This window comes from Molossus molossus, unplaced genomic scaffold (genome assembly GCF_014108415.1).
Source record: "Molossus molossus isolate mMolMol1 unplaced genomic scaffold, mMolMol1.p scaffold_m16_p_5, whole genome shotgun sequence".
NCBI lineage: Eukaryota > Metazoa > Chordata > Mammalia > Chiroptera > Molossidae > Molossus > Molossus molossus.
The window spans coordinates 118,591,561-118,598,478 of NW_023425388.1; positions in this window are offsets into that span (position 1 = coordinate 118,591,561).

Sequence of the window (6,918 nt, forward strand, 5' to 3'; positions counted from 1 at the left end):
GATGGAGGATGGATGGATGATGGATGATGGATGGATGAAAAGATGTATGGATGGATGAATGGATGGATGATGGATGAATGGATGGGTGGATGGATGGATGATGGGTGGATGGATGGATGGATGGATGGATGGATGATGGATGGATTGATGGATGGATGGATGATGGATGGATGGATGGATGGATGAATGGATGGATGATGGATGGATGGATGATGGATGGATGGATGGATGGATGAATGGATGGATGATGGATGGATAGATGGATGGATGATGGATGATGGATGAATGGATAAATGATGGATGGATAATGGATGGATGGATGGATGGATGGATGGATGGATGATGGATGGATGGATGATGGATGGATGGATGGATGGATGGATGGATGGATGGATAATGGATGGATGGATGGATGGAGGTCATGCCGGAGGCAACCAGTCAGTGTGAATCTCTCACATTGATGTTTCTCTCTCTCTCCCTTCCTCCCTCCCTTCCACGCTCCCTAAAAAAAAAGAAATCCATGGGAAAATATCCTCAGGTGAGGATTAACACCCAAAAAAATGCACATTCTTTTGCTAGGAAAGTTGAGCTGCAAGGATAGTCAGGGGCATTTAATCAGAGCAGAGAAAGTCCAGAGAACACCAAGTGTCAACATAGGGTGTGGTTGTGAGCATCATCACACTGTGTCAGTCATAGGATACAATGTGTCCAGTGAGATGAGCGGCAGACAGTGTTTCCTGGCATGTGGACACATGTACACTGTACACGGTTAGCGGAACACCATGTGTCCCTCCTTTCCGAAGGTAAATCTGTCTGTGGGCACAGCAAAGGGAAGGGTCGTCTCTGGCGGAGGAAACTGCAGGGACGCGTTTTGTCTTCCTGTGGTCGGTCTGGGGCTTCTCCCCTTGAGGTTACTTCAATCCCCCTGAGTTTCCAGGGGGACTTCAAAGAGACCATCACCTTGCGGTTCTGTTGCTAAGACTGTAGGTGCTGGGCCGTGGCTCTGGGAGATGGACTGAGACGGTGGCCACTGCCGTGGGTTTTCTGACAGGACCCTCGGGGGCCGGGCTGCTCTGAGGGACCAGGAGGGGTGGGGAGGGCGGGGCCGAGCCTGCCAGCCCGCCCGACATCAACGGTCAGCGTCCATCCCGTGGTGCTCCGGTGTCGAAGTGCGCCCCACACAGCCTCCCACAGGTCTCCAGAACCCAATCTAGAAGCTCCTGTTGTCCCCACTTTAAAGATGAGCAAACGGAGGCTCAGAGAAAGGCACCGACCCACGCGGGGTCTCACAGCTCAGCAGCGGCAGAGCCAGGACCCGAACGCTGGCCAGGAGGACCTCAGAGGACAAGTAGTTTGACGAGAGTGCCCACATACCCCCAAGTTTCCATCTGCCCACTCGACACCCATGGGCCCTGGGCAGAGAGCCACCTCCTCTCCCTCAGGACTTGGTGGGGAAACTGAGGCACTTGGGGGTTGCTGCTGATGACCTCCCTTCCCAGGCGCCCAGCCTCTCTGCCTGACCCGCCCCAGAGGCTGAGGGTCTTGGGTGTGGACTGATCAAAATAGTCCCTAGAGGGGCTCCCAGAGCCGGGGAGTCTCACGAGGAAGCTCAGAGAGGGGCAGTGACTTGCCCAAGGCCACACAGCACAGAGGTCGGGCAGGGCCCATGGGCACCGCAGGCCGGAGTAGGGGAGCCGTCGAGGAGGGGGGAGGAGCGAGCACCTCTCCCAGGCAGAGAGATCCCTCACGCTTGTCGATCGCGTCATCGGGCCAGGACGCCGTGGCCCCTGGAGTCGCCGTCTCCGTCCTTCATGACCTCATCTCTTGGCTGGGCCCCAGGGGGCTGGAATCAATGCCGCTTGGCAGGCCCAAGGCGCTGCTGCCTCCCCCCAGGCGGCCCTGCCCAGCTGTACACCCCCCTCCCCCTGCCTCTGCCCCAGACAGGCTGGAAGTGAGCCTGAGTCTTCAGGGGGCCGATTCTGCTCCCCAGCAGCTCACCTGGCTGGCTCACTGCCAGGGGGAGGGCAAGCCGCCCCCTTCTGACCAGAGACCCGGCCTGGGTGTCCCGTGGCAGGCAGCTCACGGGGCGGCAGGTGCTTCCTTGTGCCACGTCCCGCCTCCCTTCGGTCTGGGTCTTACAAAGCACTTAACAGTGACGCGCAGGAGGCTCCGTGGGGCCGCCGAGTCCTCCCCCCAACAGGACAGCAGGGGTCGGGGACAGACTACCACCCCGCACTGGCCAACATCACACCCCACTCCCCCGAGGCTGGGGGGCGCCGATGGGTCAGGCCCCTCCATTGCGGACACACACCGGGCCCCTAGGAGTGACCCCCCGTGTCACGCTTTACCAGGACACTGGCTTCTCCGGGGCAGGTGCCTTTGCCCAGGCCCCACCGGGTCAGGGCACTGAGACAGGGTCCGGGAGGGGCCGAGAGGGAGGACCTGACCGGCCGGCTGTGTGGTCAGGACCCAGGTGACAGAGACAAGTGAGCATCGCTCTGCAGGGCCGAGCTGAGCCGGTGAGCACTGACCACTCCGGCCATGTCCTGCCGGGTAGAAATATCGGTCGTAGGGGCTTCTGGGTTGTGGTTGTTGAGATACTGTTTTTAAGAATACAGATGTTTAGATAAAATCTCATTGAATCACCAAAACACTGACTCCAGACAGAACTGAGGGAGGCCTGTCCAAGGGTGGGCAGGCGCAGGACCGGGCACGATGGACAGAGGGCTGGCACCTGGAGGCCACCAGGGACCAGGGCGGGCGGGGTAGCGGCATGCTCCTCGGGGGTCTACGCCTGGAACCTCAGCCCCCACCTCGCGGGGTGGCGGTGTCTCTGGTGGGGAGGGTGCCCATGTAGCCCACTCGTGCTCTCTACAGGATGGTGCTTGGGTCAAGAGGCAGGGACCCTCATCCAGGCACCCTGAAATCAACGAGACCCCCACGCGCAGCCCCAGATTTGCAGCAGTGGCCGCGGGTTCGGGGCAATTTCTGGCCATGTCTTTGCTGACACCTCGCTTTCTCTGCAACCCAGACGGCAGAGAGCAAAGTCGGCTGGGAAGGGGCCACAGGGCTGCCTACAGTGTGGAGGGGCAGTGACTGTGACCGTCCCCCTGGGTACCCCCACACACACCTCCCTCACAGCAGCGCAGACACCCCCAGAGGGCAGGCCCGGTGGTGGGCGGGGACAGCCATGCTGAGGACGCCGCCCCCCTCAGTGGGCAGAAGGCCTCCCCACCCCAAATTCCACGTCTTAATCCCCAGACCCTTTGAATATGTTACCTGATGTGGCAAAAGAAACTCTGCAGACATGTTAGTTAAGAAGGTTGAGATGGAGGCATCACCACACTGTCCAGGAGGGTCCAGGGTCACCTCAGGGTCCTTGTGAGGCGGACAAGGGGGCAGAAGGTCAGCCACAGGAGCCCTGGAGGCTGCACGGTGCTGGCTCGGGGGACGGAGGGCTCACAAGCCAGGAGCTCGGGCAGCCTCGAGAAAGGGGAAAAGCCAAGGACAAGGGGGGTCCCCTGGGCGTGCAGAAGGAAGGCAGCCCCGCCCACACCTCGGCTGCATCCCCGGGAGACCCAGCTGGACTCCTGACCTCCAGGACGGTGAGGGCACGCGTCCCGTCGCCGTGTTTGTGGTGGCCCGTCGCAGGGACAGCAGCAAACAACGCAGAGGCTGTGTTGGCTGGGAGCGGGCTCGGGAGGGAGCCCCGGCGCTGACACCCCGAGCTCCCAGCGGCCCTGCGCACACCTCCCACAGGCCTGTCTTAGGTGCAGCTGTGCACACACAGGCGGCCCAGCCGTACCAAGTTGGTCTCTGACATCCCACCCTTCTTCCCTCAACTGCCGATTCGATTCGGACATCCCAGGGCCAGACCGACAGAAGCCGCGCCTGCCTCCTCCAGAAGCCGCCCTGGAAATGGCCCAATGCCTGGAAAGGCCAGAAGCTGTGCTGCTCTGCTGAAAACCCTGCGAGTGAGGGCTGGAGCCACTGCAGCCGCTTTGCCACCTGGAGGGGACAGAAGCAGAGCATCTCCGGTGAGAGACGCTGAGGCTTGACCAATGCCGCAGCTGGGCAGAAGGTAGCCCGCGCCAGGATGAGGAAGACGCAGAGAGAGGGGGACCTGGAGCTCCGTGTCGTGGGGGACGGAGGGCAGACGGTGGGGGGAACTGAGCCACCTGCATCTCCTCTACATTCTCCTTGTGGCAGCCAGGGACACCCCATGAAAACTGGGGGCAGATGGTGACCCTCCAGGGCTCAGGCCTCCAGTGGCCCCTCCTCACCCTGAGTAAGAGCTAAAGTTCTTTCAGGGGGTACAAGGCCCCGCACGACCTCCGTGACCTCACCTCCCACCCCCTCCCCCTTCGCCCAGCCTGTGCCTACTCGGCCCTGCTCTGCATGAGAAACACACCGGGCACAGGCCTGCTGCGGGGCCTTTGCCAGGCTGTGCCCGTGCCTGGCACACCCTCTCTCAGATGCCCACTTGGCTCCCTCCTCCATTTCAAGTCTGTCCCCAAAAGTCACCCTTTCAGCGAGTACTTCCTTGACCACCCCTCTGAAACCACAAACCCTGCGAGCCCACCCCACCCCGTGTCCTGCATGGCTTTGCTCTCTGGGGCTATTACATACCGTTTATCCACTTAAACCCTGCGCTCACGGGCCGGGGCTGCCCCCGGGCCGGGGCCTTCTCTGCGGCGTCCTCAGGGCTCAGGGGAATGTCTCACACGCAGCCCCCGCCTTCCCGTGGGAAGGTCCCCGGGACACCCCCACGCGACTCCCCCGCCACCCTGGAGCCGGGCCTCGGCGCCCCACCTCCCAAGCTGGCCTGTGGCACCAAACCACCAGACCTCCCGAGTCTGCACAGACAGCTCTGCCTGCAAGGCAGCAGGCACCCCGGCTGCCCCTCCCGCCACCGCACCCCGCTCCCAGCCCTGGCGCAGGCCGGCACGTGTGCTGACAGGGCTCGGGGAACCCAGCAAACACCCGCTTGGCCCAGGGAGGCCACTCACCGTGGGCACCGCCCGCCCCCGGAGCCCAGATCCGCCCCCCAGGCCGGCCCTGCTCCTGGGCGCGTGGGTGCTCCCCTTGGAAATTCCAGAACCTCAGAACTTCAGCATTTTGGAAACTTGTTTATTTCCATGTAGCCCACGTTCTGAGCTCGCATGCCGGAGCCAGGGCCACTGGTACACATCCAGGCCCTCAGCCCTCAGGAGTCCAAGCGGAGGCCCGAGGTCATTCCGTGGCTGGTACCCCCGCACCTTCCTTCTCTGCACAACTTCGCAGCCGGGCCCCCCGGATCAATCTCACTCCCAGCCTGACTTGCAACGGGAAGTGGTCATGCAGCTAAGCTCTCACCAGGGAGATGTACGAAATAGTGTCGCCCTGGCCGGTATGGTTCAGCGGTAAGAGTGTCACCCGCAGACTGGAGAGTCCCGGGTTCGATTCCTGCCAAGACCACGTACCTCAGTAGCGGTTTGTCCCTGGCCCCGGTTGGGGTTGTGTGGGTGGCGGCCAATCGATGGGTCCCTTTCCCATCAATGTTTCTCTCTCTCTCTTCCTCCCTCTCTCCCTCCCACTCTATCTGAGGATTAATGTAAAAATATCCTCAGTGAGGATCAAAAAAAAAAGAAGAAGAAAGTGTCAAGTATCAACTTCTAGAAGTCTTTCTTAAAAGGCATCTAATACCCGCCCTCTTTTTTTCTTTCCTCCTTCCTCTGTGCCTCTGCTTAGAACTAAGATGTGATGGCTGGGACTCTGGCAGCCACTTTGGACCACAAAGACAAGATCTCTTCTTTGGCTTGGTGAAGCCAGGAGTTAGAAGAGAGCTGGTCCCCACATCAGCCCTGTACCACCTACCTCTAAGCTTAGACATGAAAGAGATAAAAATTTCTCTCTTAAGCCGTCGTTCTTTGAGGTTTTCACGTGTAGTCCAACCCTCTCATTGCAAGTGGGGCTGGAGTCGGGCGTGGGCCTGCGCATGGCTAGACAATGAGTCACAGCAGGGCCAGCAGACAACTGAGGATCCTGCCTTGTTACCTGGTGAGCCCCTGGGCTGGCTCCTCCAGGGCTGTAATGGGTCACAGGACCCCCTTCCCCAAGGTCACCCAGGTTAGCCCCTGCTTCATTCCCACCCACGGAGGTCCCCCAGAGGCAGCCCCAGTTGGAGGCATCGGGAGACCTGGCCTGGGCTCCCAGGGGCCAGTGCATGAGCCTGGCCCAGCCTCTCCCCTCTGGGCTGCACGTGTGTTCATCAGCCCAGGTACCAGCCTCCATGTCTCCCTTCCCTGGCCTCCCCAGGACCCAGGACTCCTGGGTTCTGATCCACCCTCATCTTCAGAGCGTTCCCTCGGCCCAAGCCCCGTCCTTCCACACACCCCTGGTGGATGGTCACCCGGTGCTGCTCGGACAACCCCTGCTCCCCAGCCGGCCCCTCTGAACTCCCACTGGAACACCTGGGCTGCGTGGAGCTGGACCGGCCCCTGATCCCAGCCCGTCCTCGGGGCCCCCTTGGGGTCCGAGAGCAGGGCTCCCCGAGGCTGCTCCTCTCCACCCTCACACACAGCGCTGCACCCCTTTCTGAGTCCTGCCCCGGGAACAGGCCGGGGGCAGAGTGGCAGAGGGGTTCCCCTCGAGGGCTTGGTGTGCACGCCTGCGGCTGCAAAGTGGGGTCAGGCCCTGCTGGCACAGGAAGGGGCCCAGCACCCCGAGCCCTGTCCGCACCGAGCTGTCTGCACCCCACGCAGTGTGGCCGTTCCTCGTACATCACCGGCCTCAGTTTGCACAACACTCCTCCAGGGCACTCGGCTATTCACCCACCTCACGGGCCAGGAAACAGATGCAGAGGGTCGTCCCCAGTCGCTGCCCCAACAAACGCAGCTTCAACAGAGGTGTGTCTTTCTCCAAGACCCCGCTCTGCCT